Source organism: Lotus japonicus, chromosome 1 (assembly GCF_012489685.1).
Source record: "Lotus japonicus ecotype B-129 chromosome 1, LjGifu_v1.2".
NCBI classification, from domain to species: domain Eukaryota; kingdom Viridiplantae; phylum Streptophyta; class Magnoliopsida; order Fabales; family Fabaceae; genus Lotus; species Lotus japonicus.
The window spans coordinates 34127075-34142991 of NC_080041.1; the positions used below are offsets into that span (position 1 = coordinate 34127075).

Consider the following 15917-nt stretch of genomic DNA (forward strand, 5'->3'; position numbering starts at 1 on the left):
ACAACTATCACAAAGCCTTCCATGGACGCTGGTTTAAAGTATTTGACAATCCCGACTTTGCCCAACTGACTACATACGCTGATTGTTCGTACAAGTTTCCACTGTATTGGACCGACTCGCTCCAGGCTTCAATCAAGATAGTTGATGAGATGTTAACTTCGGATCAAGTTCATGCTTTTGAATTTCTTGGAAGCATCCCTACTCTTCCCTGCGCCTAAACTATCAAGGTTGCTGCAAAAAATAAGTTGGACTAGTACTTGTGCAGTGGCGAGTGTCGCGTTCTTTATTTCCTTTTTCTCTTGTTTAGTTCAGTTCTTCCCTTTTAACTCTGTCTTTGTCTAACTTTTTGTTGTTTCACATGCAGTGGAGGAAGCCAACTTAACGCTTGACGGGATGGCAGCTTTCCGCAAACGCCAGCGTGCCCTTGAAAAGGAGCAAAGACTGTGGAAGCAATCCGAAGCTGGTGCCAAGAGAAAAACAAAGGCGGAGAAAAAGACCAAAACTAATGTCGCTGTGAAGATCCCTTCATCTGATGCTGAGAAGGGAAAAAGTAAAATAGGCGCCTCTGTAGAGATTCACGCCCCACCGCTGAAGAAATTTCTCGATGGGTCGGCGAAGAAAACGGTCGGGGTCGAAGAAACGGAAACTCCTGGCGGGTCGTCCAAACTTGCTCCAGTTCTGTCGTTGAATGACCAGTGGAGGAGCTTGTTGAGAGACTTTGAAGATTTAACCCTCGAGCACGCAGCTTCACCGTGGGATTCTCGACTGAACTGCCGCCAATTCGTTGCAGAGAAGGTGTCACTAGACCTGCAGACTCCCGTTGTCCGCCGCTTGGGAATGGGCGAGATATGTGAGGCCATTGCCAATTATGGCCTCAAAGTTGCTACTCTCTCCACTTCGTTGGAGCAAGTATACAAAGTGCATGACGCTGGGCGGGAACGACTGGAGTCTGATGTGTCCCACCTGAAGCTGCTACTTGAAAAGTCCTGCACAGATCTAGCCGCTGTGAAGAGGGCTAAAAAGATTGTTGACGAAAACCAGGATAAGTTGGAAAAACAAGTGTCCAAACTACAGAATGATCTGGAAGCCAGTCAAACCGCCTTAGAGAAAAGGTTACAAGACAAGGACGATGAACTCGCCACGATCAAATTTCGACATCAGGCATAGATTGGGAACCTCCAAGGGCTCCTCGCCAAATCCAATCATAGCATCCACTTTTTGATAGAAAAGGTCATACTGAAGTATGAGGAGGGCTTCAAGCATGCGAAACGCCAAATTCGTTTCCTTGACCCTGATTTCGATTTGAAAAATTTGGGCCCCTATAAGCAAATTGTCAACGACGACTTGGTCGGATCGGATGCTGACTCAGACTCTGAAGATTCTGAGGAAGAAGCTGACAATAAAAATGAAAAATAAAGTAAAAATAAAAATAAATATTTATTAGTTATTCAAAATTGTAAAATATTAAAAAAAAATATATTTATATCATCAAATAAAAATATTCAAAATATATTCTCTTTGCACTTTTAATTAAAAATTTTAATATGTAAAAAATATTAGTTAGCGTGACCACAACCAACGAGTTAAGCAAAGTAACCCATATAGGGTCGTATCAAAATGAACAATGTATTATAAAGTTGGTGCCTTAATTTCCCCAAAACTAAATATTCAAATTGGGACGGAATATAAAAGTTGTCCCCATATTGTGAAGGATTATATAACTTTGTTACTAAATTGTGACAGAATACAAACTCCGTCCCAAAAAGAGATAATATTTTTAAATAATATTTTGCGACGACAAATTATTCCTAACTCTGTCACAAATTGGGACGTAATAATGTAATTATTGTGTCCCTAATGTTGGCGCCTTAATTTCCCCACAAAACTAAATATTCAAATTGGGACAGAATATAAATGTCGTCCCCATATTGCGACGGTTTATGTAATTTAGTCACTAAATTGTGACGGAGTACAAACTCCGTCCCCACAAAAGATTATATTTTTATATACATTTTTGACGGAACATTATTGCTAACTCTGTCACAAATTGGGACAGAATAATTAAATTATTGTGTCCCTAATGTTGGCGCCTTAATTTTCCCCCAAGACTAATTATTCAAATTGGGACGGAATATAAAAGTTGTCCCCATATTGGGACGGATTATACAACTTCGTCACTAAATTGTGACATAATACAAACATCGTCCCAAAAAAAGATAATATTTTTACATAAACTTTTGCGACGACAAATTATTGCTAACCCCGTCACAAATTGGGACAGAATAATTAAATTATTGCATCTCCAATGTTGACGCACTGATTTCCTCCCAAAACTAAATAAATGTTGTCCCAATATAGGGACATTTTATATAACTTCGTCACTTTATTGTGACCGATTACAAACTCTGTCATAAGGAAAAAATTATATTTTTAAATATCATTGGTGACCGAATATTATTGCTAACTTCGTCACAAATTGGGGCGGAATATTGAAATTATTGCGTCCCCAAAGTTGGCGTCATGCTTCCCTTCAAAATAAATCTTTTAATTGAGACGGAATTTTATTATTCGCCGCACCTTTGCGACGTTTTAAATAATTTTGTCCCTGACTTGTGACAAAAGTGAAATTTTGTCCCGAAATGTTTAATTAATGTTTTGTAAAATCTTTGTGACGAGAAAATGTCGCTAAATCTATCACAAACTAGTTATTTTGGGATGGTAATATTTTCCGTCGCAAAATTCTGTCGCAATTTGAGCATTTTCTAGTAGTGAATGAGGTTCAAGCTGTGGTGGAGGACCCTCCAATCAATGCTGATCCTGTTGAAGCCAACCTTGAAGTGCAGGCTCCTGTCGAAGTAAATGAAGAGGTCGCGGTTGATGGTCCCGCCTCGCCTCCTGTGGATGCACATGACTCCGGCGTGCCCACTCAACCTGATATTGGAGAGCAGACGTCGGTGGTTCAAGAGGCGATTGGAGATGAGCCCGTTGAATAGTCCATTTGACTTTATTGTGTTGTAATATGACAATTTCTATTCCTTTTCCCTTTCCTTTGCATCCCGATATTGCTATGGTTTCAATACATTTGGCTGGATTTTATGTTTGAAATGCATTTTGATTCTTAGAAAACTACTTTTATTGTCTTGAAGAAAAAGACCATATATTCTTATTGAGATTTGTAGGACTCGAAACTCATTTTTAACAAACTTCACATGAGTTTTTTCGAAATTAAAATAACTAAAAATTTACAATCTTAAAGAAACAACTATGACAAAGGTTTGTGAAAAGAAATGACATCAAAACGGAAAACAACATTTGGGGATGCAAACGTCTTGAATACCTTGTTACGACTCTTAGCCAATGTTTCCTGTTTAACGACTTTTAACCATTTTTTAAAAAGTCACTTTGCTCGTGCTAAAGAGAGTTGACCAAAGTCACTCAGCGGTTCTTAACGCGCTAAACCGTGCGACCTCTATCCAACGTGTAGTCAACGAGACCGGCCCAGGTTTGGAGGTGTGATCAACTAAGTCACACGGAGAGGCTCCTAGCTCGTTGAACCGTGTGGTCTCTATCCAACGTGTAGTCGGCGAGACCAACCCAGGTTTGGAGGTGTGATCAACCAAGTCACACAAAGCGACTCTTAGCTCGCTGAACCGTGTGGCCTCTATCCAACCATTCTTACAGCATTGCAACATGTTCTCTATCCTACATGTAGCCAGCGAGAACTACGCGCGTTTTGGAGATGTTAAATTGCAGAATCATATTTCTGTGTAACTTCTGAACTTAAACATAAATTCAATTACAAAGTCATTGTTGGGACATAATGGGAAAACAAAATTGGGTGCCTCGTTAAAAAACTTCCTTGGCGGGAAGGAAAAAGAGTACGCCGCTTGTTAAGGTCCCGTCATTATTTCTTGTTGGAACTCTGCTGTAGTAAAACCGAAGGTTGGCTGCATTCCACGAATCTGGGATGGCCGCCCCTCCAAAGTTTCCAAGTGATAAGCTCCTTTGCCAACCTTTCACAGAATTCTAAAAGGTCCTTCCCAATTCGGTGTCAGCTTGTTGTCATCAATTGACCTTGTCTTTCTTCGCAGAACCAAATCCCCCTCCTCAATTTTCCGCGGGACTACCTTGGTATTGTATTTTCTGGTTGCTCGTTGTTTCACCACAGCCTCTCTTAAGTGAGCGGTCTCGCGAACCTCTGGAAGATGGTCTAGACTCGCCCTCATGTTGGCTCCATTTTCTTCCTCGTTAGAAACGACCACTCGCTATCACATTCTTCGGAATGCTTGAATCTATATTGTTGATTTTGTCGATATCTAATTTGATTCTATATTGTTAATTTTGTTGATATCTGCTTTGAATCTATGTTGTTGATTTTGTTGATATCTGATTTGAATCTATATTGTTGATTTCTGATTTAATTCTAGGTTGCTAATATTGTTGATATCTACTTTGAATCTATGTTGTTGATTTTGTTGATATCGGATTTGAATCTATATTGTTGATTTTGTTGATATCTGATTTGATTTCATGTAGTTGGATATATGTTGTTTTCTATCTTGAATTAAATTGGTAGCTTACTTACCAGGGCATGTATTGAATTAGAATAATATGCTCTCTCTTTTATGTGAAGTGATTTTATGGAGTTATCCCTTTCTGTTTTGCTACTTGTTGTTTGGGCGCTTAACGCTATTAGGCGATGGAGAATCTTCGATGAAGCTCAACCTATGTACGAGTAGGAGATGAGAACTTGAAGAACAGTGGAAGACTCGAAGAGTAGAGTCGGCATGTAAGGCTAGAGCCTTGGGATAGAGAGCTTGCCATTATTGGTTAAAGCTTGCATAATTATTTTATGTATTTATATTTGAAGTTTCGGGTAGGTTCCGGTGCATTGCTTTCCTGCGGTTCCACGATGTGGAAATCTTAGGGAGTTTATCGGATTTATGGTGCAAATTGCTTTCCTTAGGTTTTGTAAATTGTATTTTTTCGTCCTTACCTTCGGGTACTTGCCTTGTTCAAGGCTGGACGTGAATCTATTTGTAGTTGGGAGTATGCATGACATACTTTGAAAATACTTCGAAAAGAAAAATATATATTCTCGATTTTATGAATCCTTTTGGAAATCTTTGCATATTTACTTTAGCAGGTTACTATTTGTGACCCCTAAAAGTTGGGGTGTTACATATACAAAGTAGGGTCTGGCAAAGGCACACCATCAAAAGAGATATACCGAGCATTAAGCTCGAGAAATGCGTCAGCGTCAGCTGTTCGAGTATTAGAGAGATGAGCTTGTGAATGAATTTGTGAATGAATAGTGTCAATATACTTAAGAGTCATAAAAAAGATGATCCCGATGAGAGTTTGCAACCTCAATCCCCAAAAAGTAACGAAAAGTACCCAAAGCTTTATCTCAAATTGTCTGGCTTACTCGAGTTTCAACTATGTAATCCTGTCAATATCACCCTCAGTAATAATCTGAGTATATATTTAGAGGGACCATGATCGCTGGAAACATTTTCAGACTCTGAGCACGCATCAGTAAAACTTAGTATAAAAAAATATCTAAGAATACAACAACAAAAAATAACATGGTGCTCCTAATTTGCATTGCTGTGCGCACAACCACCCCACATGCCACCTTTTCTTTCTTCACTTTTCCATCAGGATCTGCTTCCTTTTGATACAACTAGACTGCAAGCACTTTCATTTCAGTTCTGTCACTGCTTTGCATGCTGAACACTTGATTGTAGTTGTAGGCATATTCATCTACCATTACTTATTATAGTTGCTTTCATTATACTTTTAGCTTAGATAATCCTGCTTCATCCTAACAATAACACACAACGCAGGGTTGTAGATGCATATCTTTTATGAGAACCATGAAATTTGAAGTTTTAGCTAAAATTTTCTACCTGAATTGATTAATAATAATATTAACACATGCAGAAAAACAAAATTTAATCTTGGACCAAATAAACTACGATATATCATGACAGCCACCTAAGTTGTGACATTTTGACCAAAATCTCACATGTCAGCACAAAATCCATTTCCAATTCATCACAAACACTTGTCAGCACTAATCCTAGTCAAGCATGTCTCTTAAATCTTTTCTATTCATGCATTCTTTAAAGTTTAAACCCCATGTGTATTTTTTCTTAAGCTGAGAGTGTAGTATTCATGTGCAAGGTAGATGACATCTGTGGAAGCAAAACTTCAACAATACAACAGCTAAAATTTATCTAAAAGCCTTCTAATTCTTAATTTTTTATCAACTGGCACGACATATATAGTAGCATGGGAGAGTTAAGTACAAAATTCAATGAGACAAAATACCTAATCGTACTAAACGAAATGCAAAAATTAAAAAACGATGAAACTTAATCTCAAACTTTCACTAACTACCAATAGTTTCCTTAATTCCCTCCTAATCTTTAATTTCTTGCGTTTCTAACTTCCAATGGCTGCTCCATCAACAGGATTGAGCATCTGCCCAATAAATAGAACTGTTCCAGTCAAATCTTCCCTGATCAAGAAGAGAAAAGGGTGATCAGCTACAAAATCTATACCAGAGGGTTTTTTTAGACCCCTCATTGCACGACTCACAGTGACAGCTGCAGCTTCGGTGCCTGCTTCAGTGACCTTAATGAAAGCTTTCTGAAACATGCTTTCAATATGTAGTTTATCTAAAGGAGACTCCACCATTTTTCCAAAATCAGCAACACCTTGAGAGAAATTAAGGTGAAACCACTCCCAATTCCTTCAGCACCTTAGAAGCTTCGAAGGTAAAAGAAATATTGAATTTTGGAATTCTGAAGTCATTCACTTTCACTTTTTTCCTAGGAAGCTTTCCTTCCAAGAACTCAGGTTCTGAAGCTGCCGTTTCGATTAAAGTTGGTAGTCCATCTTTTGCATCAGGAAGAAAAATGTACATGGAGAATTTCCGATTTTTATCCATACCTTGTTTATAAGAAAGACAAGGACTTTGAAACCATCAAAAGCACTAACAAACCTGTCCTTCTCATCATGCTTTCTTCTCTTCATGAAGGGAGCCTTGACTGAGGTGCTTGTTATAAAATATTTTAGGAGATAGAAATCACAGCTGTGTATAAGCATCAAACTTGTGTTTCCACTCACCTTTAAGATGAAACCACTCCCAATTCCATTAAGGAGATAGAAATCATAGCTGCTTGTTATATAAGCATCAAACTTGTGTTTCCACTCACCTTTGAAGTATAGTGCATTTGCCAAGATAAGTGTGGTTAAGTTGGATACTGACTCGGGAGGAAGAAGCTCTGCAATAAGGCTACTAGTCTCTTTTTCAACCCATGAATCTACATCTACTTAATGGGGAGTTTGAAAAGCATTATTCATAAGAGAAGTTGCAATCCTGGCCATCCATTTCTTTCAGTTGTGGGCCCACTCTCATTCATTTAATCGTGGCCATTGATATATCCTGTATAGAGGTGGGCCGACCCAAAGAGAAAAGGCTGACCCGAAAAGCCTCAGCCCATTACTTCCTCTGGCATGGGTCATCTGGTGCGTTGACGATGGAAATGGCGTATGGGAATAGTGCATGGTGCGTCTTCCCTTCTTGTCATGACGTTCTCTTCTGCACTGCTTCACGGGTTAGTTTGATAGTAGGTGATGTGTGTAAGTGAAGTGGGTCGAATTTTGAAGGAAGCGTGTTGAATTTGAATGGGGTAAGGGTAGTCTGAAGGAGAAGAGAAGCGTGTCGAGTCTTTCTTTGATCAGGAGTGATGCAGAATTTCATCAAAGTGCATCACAATGACCTATGTTTCTTGCTTGGGTTAGGTGATAGTGAGATGGATCAGGCTGAAAATTAGAAAGAGTTGTTGTTCCTTCGTCAGATGAAGCTTCCCCAGATGTCAGGTTAGTACAAGGGAGTTGGTATCCAGTTTGATCCAGCCTGTATGTATGTTTTATTCATTTCAATTTCAATTGTTGCTGGTTCTCCTTTCCAGATGTCTATAAATACTCCCTTTGTTAGGTGTATATTTGTCCTTGCTTATTCATTCTCCCTGTTGCTCTTTGGCATTCTATCTGAGAATCCAAAAGGGCGATGGTGAAATAGAATAGATTGTTGAAGGAGATAGTGGAAGTGGTCACTATTTGTTGTCAAGATATCATTCAAGTCCAAGAGATATTTGAACCTGTGTTTTAATTTACTTAGCGTGTATATTTGAACCTGTGTTTTAACTCGCTAGCCTGTGCTTTAATTCACTTAGGTTTGTTCTTTAGGCTATTGAATGCAGATTTTCAAGTGGCACTTTAAACTTGAAGCTACGATTGGAGCTGTTACTTATTGTGAAAATGTAGTTGTTTACTATTTGTGCATATTCAAGTGAACAGATGCTCATTACTATAGGTGTTAACAAATTCCATGCTATGAACTATGAAGACCTGATTTGAATCATTTTGTTTTCAGGAGAAAGAATAAGAAGCAACCATCTTCTTTGTGGGTTCAAATCATTAACTTAGAGTTGCAAATGTTAGTTTAGCAGGTGCTGCATTGATATCTCTAGTTTTTCATGTCTAAAAAGTTAATTATCTTGATTTAGTTTTGCTTTTCTTTCCTTAACAAAGCTAAATTGTTCTTATCTTCATGGAAGAACCATTCTCCACCAGTCTGCAAGAATTCTGTTTTGGTTTTGATTTTGTTCTTTAGTTGCTCACTTGCTTTATAACGGTTTGCATTTTGTTTTGGTTTTGGTTTTTTGAACTTATCCTTGCTCTGTTTGATCCTTTCAATTTTCTGCATGCCTAAATGATTTTGCACATGCCAAGGTTGCAAGCGAAAAGACTGCCAGCTAAGAACATAGAGATGCATGCACTATTGTTGGACAAATTCAAGATGTTGATGAGTGGAAGAAATCTGGATAGTTGTTCTTATAGATAGATAAAAAAATTGATGGCTTTTTCATTTAGGCATTTCAACTTTAAGATAACATATAAATTGTAGTGACATAAAATACATGTAAATGCAACTACCTTTTCATCTTTAACAGTTACTATTTTACTACTGCAGGTGGTAAATTACTTCTGGAGCTAAATAGAGTATTGCGACCTGGAGGTTTTTTTTGTGTGGTCTACCACTCCTGTTTATCATAAGCTTCCTGAAGATGTTGAAATATGTAATGGTATGTCTTCTCTTTTATGCATCTTAATAATTGGGGGAGTGAGAGAGATTCATGTGATTTGTGTCTAAGAGTTTGCCTCATGTTATTCTGCATGTTTGTTTAGGTGTTTGGATGTATAGATAAATAATCACATCCTAATTGAGATTCTGAAAATTCAGTGTGTTTTGATTTCCATTGTACTCAACCCAGCCAAGTTGACTTCAATGTGGCATTATCTTGCTTCTCCATTTGTGCCTTGGCATCTTTGTTTTCCCTTTTTCATTGTGGTGAAAGGGAAACCAAACATACAATTAGTAAATGTTATAGTGGCTGGTTACTTTTGACTTTAGAGGAATGATATGGCTTCTCTTGATTACTTATGATCCATGCCTGAATGAATTTCTAATGACGAGGAAGGTTGTATGTTAAGTGTTTCATGTAGTTCGTGTGTAAGAGTTGGCCTTATTTTGCTGATGTTAAATTGTTTTTAAGTTGTTGTCATTCTGTCAATTTTTAGTGAGATTTTTTTTTATCTTAAGGGTGCCCAATGCAAAGCCTGGCAGAGAGAGTACATATATTGAAATATGTGGGATGCAAGGAATTCCACCAGATGAGTTGGCTGCTCATTATGGAGAGGAAGGTCATACCTTGTGTTCTGCAACATTCTGTTCTTAGTTTTAAATTTTTAATGACAGAAAGTGTCTTTGTTCGATTAAGATAAATGCTTCTTACAAATATTGTTAGTATTGATAAAGATGTTGAACCAGACATGAAATGTTTAATCTTCTTATGATTTCTTGGTTAATGCAGAGGATGATGTTCCATCAAAGGCAGCCAAGGTGGATGTCCCATCAGCCCAGCTTGTAGGTGGAATGGTGCCGCCTCCTTTGGGTCCAGGATGTCCTCCTCGATCAACCTTGGGCCCTATGCCACGAATGTATGTTTGTTAAAATTGTTGTTATTTTAATTGTCCTATTATTCATGTTCTATATAGCATATAGTGCAAGTGTTATAAGAGACCATTTTTTCCCAGGACTCATTTCTGGGCTCTGCCAGTACTAGACAACTACAGCCCATTCACTTTAGTACTTTACCTCATTTTTAGGGTGGCCAATCACTTTACTACTTCACCCCATTTTTAGGGATCTCCCTGGATCTCTGGTACGAACGTGAGCTCCAGCCAACACTGCAAAGCTATTCTGAATCTCTCATTATTTTTCTCTCACTTTCCTTCCTCTGTCATTCTTGCAGGGAAAATATATGAGACTATGGACAAGGCATCCACAGTTGTGGCAGTGAACTGCTGAAAGAGGATGAGGTTATATAGCGTCATGGTCACTTGTGTGGGGAGGTTGGGTCACTATGCTTGCAGAGAATGAATTAGAGGGAGAAAGGGAGAGTGTGCGAGGTAGTGCACTCCCCTGAGGGAAAAAGATGGGGAGGAAAATCCCAATATAGTGAGACAGTGGGAAACAACTTTATATCAGGTTATTTTAGATTTTATGAGGTATTCTCTTTTTCCTTTTATTCATTAACAACTTTTCTCTTGATTTAGACTATTTTAGAAGGCGTTTTTAATTTCACTGGTTCTAATTCTTGTGTTATCTATAAGATTTCCCTATCCTTCCCCTTTTATCCATCTATATTGGAGAAAAATGAATTTGCAGCTGTTTGTTAATATATATTGGGTAATGTATCCATGTAGTAATTTTAACTTGCTATTATTGCAACCAGTTTCAATTATCTGCTGGCATCTCCAATTAACAGTTTGGTTGAGTGGATCTGTTTTGCTTTTTCCTCACTTATGCTTGATGACAAGTGAATTTGATTTGTAACCTTTCATGTTATATGTTTGTTTGAGGGTTGTTTTTAGTCAAATTAGTAATTAAAATATATATAACATCATTTATTTTAGTTCATGAAAAATGTAAACCATGTTAAAGGTTGTGTTTTGTCCATCAAATCAGTTCCTGAATTTGAACTTCACCGGTCTAACTAGTCCTGGAGTAATTGACACTTGGACTAACATAATATGATTTTTATTGTTTAGCCTTGGCTTAATCCTTAACTTTCTTCTTAATGTTTATTTCAGCTGTAGTAGATGTGTCCTGGTGATTCCTCCAAACCAGATGCTAGCATCTCGTCTTAATCAATGCAGAGGTTGTATTGCTCACTGAAATTTCTGGCATGGAATATTTCCTAAAGGTATTTTTATTTTAAAAGTTTTTCTTCTTTCTGATTTCTATTTGAAATTTATGAAGTTTACCCATGATGAGCTAGGATCCACTTTCTTTCAGTTTTTGTTTTATTCTAAGTTGGGGAATTGATTTGATTTCACAATTTTGTTAAGTGATGTGTGCTTGGGTAGTGCGTGTCTGCTTGATTTATATTGAACCCCTTATTTTTGTAAATATAATATTGATTAACTTTTACGAATGGTTGGATTAGTATAGGTGAATGCATGGAGGGAACTGTTATGGACCACATTTACTTTTCTTTTCAAGTTCCTTGTTGATTCCTTCATAATTTTGGTGTGTATTTGAATGAAAAAGTTTTGTTCCCTGAATTGAAGAAGGCATGAGACATTTTACCTTCGACACCACAACTTTTAATATTAGCTAACTGGACAATTATGGAATCAAATTATAATGTAGTGACATGGAATGTAAGATTATCAGCGACATATAGCTTCAAATTTCCACAGAATCTAAATGATTCACTTCCCAAAGAAAATCTAAATTATCTTCTTTCGTAGTTTTAATTTCATTTTGATTCTTTGTTTGATTGAATGGATTTTGGTTCTTTCTCGGAGATTCAATGTGACCTCAGATCATTGATTTTCGAAATGAGATTAGTTTGGTGTGTCTATGTCAGTGGTTTGATGTGTAAATGACTCTTTTGTGGTGCATATGCCAGTTGTGGCTGTGGTCCTGTTTTGGCTTCCATGAACCTTCCTCTTCTTCTATATAAGCCAAATTTTGATATTCTGCACTCTCCTATCATGTTCTCAATCAATCTTATATATGCCAAGTGTCATAATAATTATCTTTATGTATGAAGACAGTGGTTAAACAGTTATTTTCAATGTATATGCACTCTTCTTGCAAGAAGACAAAGGTTTGGTGTGTGTATAAGACTTTTTGTGGTGCTTGATAGAGGGTATCTATTTATCAAATTGGAGCTGTAGGGTGCTCACCAGTTCTTAGTCGATTCAGTTTCCCTGTTTATTTTTTGTTTTCTCTACATTGCCCTGTCTTTCTAAGTCAAGTATGTGTGAGAGGTACATGTATTTCACAGAAAAAACACAGTGCCAAGATTGATTTCCCTGTCCAATTAATGATCCTCTAATTGAGCTTGTGATGTGTTAATCCTGTTAGGAGCATGTGTTGTGGTAGAGATACTTGGAAACAGTCTGATGCCTATCTGGAAGGTTGAATGTAGGTTAAACTAGCAACAGTCTGATACCTATTTAATTCTAACATTAAAGAAGTTGATGCATATAGTTAAAAATGTAATCGTCTTTACTGCCTTTCTCAATCTATTTTCCTTTTTTGATCATAGAGGTTGTAACTAAAAAAAATCAAGGTCATAGCACCAATCCTGTTTTCTTTTATTTGTGTTACATATTTCCTAGCAAATCTTGCTTTCATAGTTAGGATGCTTTTTAAGGCCATAGCAAATCTCTACTATTTAATTCTTTCTATTTTCTCTTTGATCATGCATGCATTGTAATTTTAAAATCAGGATGAAGTTGAAGTGGTTTTAGTTATAATCTGACTATTTGAGTTAGTTGCAGTATTAAGGACTAATGTTGTTTCAATTCAAAGAATTGACAAATTGATGTGTGTTTAGGTTGGGACAAAATCTATATAATTAGACACCATGTGGACACGCATTTCATGGGTCCTGCATCCGAACATGTTAGGCTGTTAGTCTCATAATGTTATAGTAGTAAGCAAAATGAAGTTTTTTCTATTGATATATACTAACAATGGGTGAAAATTGATCAGCAGGTACCTTCTGAGTCATCTTTATTTTCTTATTTATATGAGGAGCAAACAGAATTGGCATAAGCACAATAGAGAATGGGTCCTGCATCCTAACATGTTAGGCTGTTAGTCTCATAATGTTATAGTAGTAAGCAAAATGAAGTTTTTCTATTGATATATACTAACAATGGGTGAAAATTGATTTGTCGGAGCTGAGAAATCTCAGTTCCTTTCTCATTTTCTTATATTCCTTATTTTGCTTTCATCTTCTGTAAGTAATTTTAAAAACGAACACGTACTAAGGTATCAATGGTTATTGATTTATGTTTTTTTATTGATAGTACAAACTCTGCCAATTGTTTATCATAAAAGCTGGCCCTTACTGTTGGTTGTTGTGGAACACTGTCAAGTCTTTTCATGATCTTAAAAGAGCTTCAAATATTCATGGATGTTAATTAGTTACTTATTTACTTGATTTGTTTAATGTTCATACCATTATGTGTTAATCATGTATTCTTTATGAGCTTCTTCTAAGATAACTTCTGATGATGACACCGCTTTAAGTGGTGGGTGGAGTTATATTAGGTGCGGGTTACAAGTTGTGTGGACACCAACACAATTTCAGAATGATTTTTCTTCAAGTGGTAAAATACCAAATCTCTATGTCCTTAAGTGTTTCTTTCATTGGAAGCTAACTTTTGGCTCTAGATGGCTCTAGATGGTGCTTATTGGGATTATGGTCATGTTGGGTAAATGATCATGGCATCACCACATATACCATGCGCTTCATGATTTCCTTAAAAAAAAATTACACCTACTTGCTTAATCATTATGAAGGTTTTTCCCCTTTTTTATGTCTTTTACCTTTATTCTTTTGGCTCTGATATGTATGGTTGTGCTTGATCATGTGCTAACTTTGACTAACACCTTGGAAGTATTGTTTTTTGATAAAGGTTTTACACTTTCACTTCTTCTATGTCCTTTTTGATATTTTAACTGGAGCCATAACCGCATCCTTTTCTTTCCCAAAGGATTTTATTGTTGTTGGCATTGCTAGAAGTAGAACTTTTCCCAAAGATTTTCCTCAAGATATTGAATATGACAACTGTCTTGCACTCCAACTTGAGTGGTCAAGTTTGAATTTGGGCACACCTGCTTCAAGCATTCAGCCAACTAAATTGAAGTTTTCTCTACCATTAAGGAAAGAGTTATATTTGTTTCTTATTGTTGACTACTATTTTCCCCTAATGAGCTAGCTATATGTCAGTGTTGTTATTGAGGTTTCCATGACCCTGCTTTTTCTGTCATGTGTATTCTTTTTGTTATGCTCCTGTGCCTATGTTAGTTGCTTCTCATATTAATTCTAAATTTGGTTTTTGTTTAGTTTGTGAATAATTATTTGTTGGCTCACTGCATCTCCTTGTGCGTTCCTTTCTGTTTTTGTTTCTATTTTGGTTTCATTACAGATAATTGTTGAGTTAATTTTCTTTAGAATTGAAGTCTGGTACCCATCTATTGGAACATACTATTACATGTTGAATTTCTTATTTTTCAATATTTATTTCACTATTTTTATCTATATTTATTTTACTACTTTTTTGGAAAAGTTATATCCAATATGTGATTATGGAGGAGTGTAAGAAGGCTTTTGACGTGGACGAATGAGGAGAAAACTGTTGTATATGATGACCAATGTCAAAGCAATATATCAAGACCGAAGTCACAATTGTGGGTTGCAACTGCTAAATAACCAGCTACTTTGTTAAAGTGGCGTTGAACATTATGGAACATTAAAAATTCAATATAATATCTCTTTATCAACGTGTTATCATTTTCTACTTACAAATAAAAGATGAATACTGCTGTCTTCACATCTTTTTTGTAAATTATTTATTTAATTTTTTTTAAAGGAAAAAAAAGTTTAAGTTAATAATTTATAAAAAAAAATAGATAGTTAAATTGAATCTTCGTGCATCTCAATGAACCAATAAAATTATAAATAAATAAAATATAAAAATGATATTTCACTTGTCTTAAATGTGATTGGTCCACCTAGGATATGGATTATTTAACCCAAATTTTTTTAATGGTCATTTAAACTATATATAATTGAAAAAATTACAAATTATTAGTATATAAATTAATTTGTTTATTTTTTTTATAGGTAAATGTTAGTGGTTAGTAATTACAAATGCTCATCATCAGGGTTCGAACCCTGGACCTCCATCTCCAACACCTATTTCTATCACACCCATTAATTTGTTTATCTTAATAAATTAAAGAATTAATTGTATTAAATTGTAAAATCGCTCGTCCGTGCATCGCACGGAAACGGGCAACTATCCTAGTTCCCTTCATGGCGCACTTCATCACCCTATAAAACCACACCAAAATTAATATTTTTTTTCATAAAAATTCTAATAGGATGAATTTTTCAATTTTGTAAAAAGTAAGATACTGAAAAAGTGATAGTATACTTTGGTTTGAAAATCAACTGAAGCTAGAGTGGACTTGTAATGAGTGGTTACGAGCTGTTTGAAGGAATGAGAAAGAGAAAGGGATTTACCAGCCCACGCTCCATTGACAAAAGACAGACGAGGTGAAGGAGCAGCAGCGTCGAAGAGTACAACTGAGATGAGCTAACATGAAGGAGTTGACATGGTCGATGGAGTCGGACCGGAGGAAGGAAAGAAGCTCGTGGAGTGTGGAGCCGTCTGAACCAGCGACAATGATGCTAAGAGCAGCATGGAAGGACAATGGAGAGAAGATGAGGTTCTTGTGTTTATAT

The 15917-nt window shown here is 36.5% G+C and overlaps 1 long non-coding RNA gene across 2 annotated transcripts in view; it reads left to right on the forward strand.

Moving 5' to 3' along the window:
• LOC130734494 (uncharacterized) overlaps positions 1-13493 on the forward strand; it is a 31015-nt gene extending 17522 nt beyond the window's left edge. Inside the window, exons 7-14 of one of the 2 annotated variants that reach the window (XR_009017964.1) lie at positions 8450-8525; positions 9050-9161; positions 9680-9780; positions 9951-10077; positions 10174-10301; positions 10392-10647; positions 11233-11345; positions 13154-13493. This is a non-coding gene — a long non-coding RNA (uncharacterized LOC130734494). The remainder of the gene's footprint in view (positions 1-8449; positions 8526-9049; positions 9162-9679; positions 9781-9950; positions 10078-10173; positions 10302-10391; positions 10648-11232; positions 11346-13153) is intronic. The other variant, XR_009017965.1, reaches the window with a different exon arrangement.
• Positions 13494-15917: the final 2424 nt, after the last annotated feature.